The sequence below is a fragment of the Hipposideros armiger genome, unplaced genomic scaffold (assembly GCF_001890085.2).
Source record: "Hipposideros armiger isolate ML-2016 unplaced genomic scaffold, ASM189008v1 scaffold_856, whole genome shotgun sequence".
Classification (NCBI taxonomy): domain Eukaryota; kingdom Metazoa; phylum Chordata; class Mammalia; order Chiroptera; family Hipposideridae; genus Hipposideros; species Hipposideros armiger.
In genome coordinates, this window is record NW_017732206.1 from 626,577 (window position 1) to 627,310 (window position 734).

General features: G+C 50.8%; 1 protein-coding gene across 1 annotated transcript in view; it reads left to right on the top strand.

Moving 5' to 3' along the window:
• Positions 1-734, top strand: part of LOC109374685 (RNA-binding protein 4-like) — a 12,835-nt gene that overhangs the window by 11,323 nt on the left and 778 nt on the right. The window lies entirely within an intron of this gene.

Sequence of the window (734 nt, forward strand, 5' to 3'; positions counted from 1 at the left end):
GTCGGAGCTCACAACGGCGAGGGAGCTTTTTTTTTGTTTTTCTTTCTTTCTTTTTTCCCCCTTTTCTCTCAGACAGGAAAAAAAACAAAACAAAACAAAAAACAACTGCATAGATAAGAGCCCACCCCCGCCCTCCCTCAAAACCTTGGCCCCTGCCCTGCCTGAGCCTGAGGCTGACCCCTGAAGAGAGTAGAGTCAGAACAAAGGTGCTCCTACTCTCTGGGGTTGAGAAACTTTGCATAAGAAGAGGCTGTAGGAGTGTGCACCTAAACACACTGTCCCCGACCCCACCTCTCCTGTGAGGCTCCAGAGGCTGAATAACTTCAGCTGCTGGGTCACTCAGGCCTTCCGGGCAGGAGGCTCCTAGCAGCTCTGAAATCTCCACCTCCCCATCCCCACCCCAATAGCTCCCAGTGGAAAGAGCGCCCAAAGACGCACATCCAGCCCTCTGGATGCGCAGAACTCAGAGTGCCTCTGGGCAGGCAGGGGCAGAAACAGCATTGACATCGTAAAAAAACTACCAATCACACCTCATAATCCCACTCATCTAAAATAGACCTGCATTACCAGGCTCACCCTAGGTGCCAGGCGGCTGACTCTGCCCCTACAAGACACAGAGGAGTGTGTGTATAGCAGAGAAAACCTGGGGAGAGCTTGGCAGACTTCAGCCAAGATTGGCACTGGTTATTTCTTGTTTTTTCTCTTGTTTGTTTTTGCTTTTGGTTTCTCTTTTG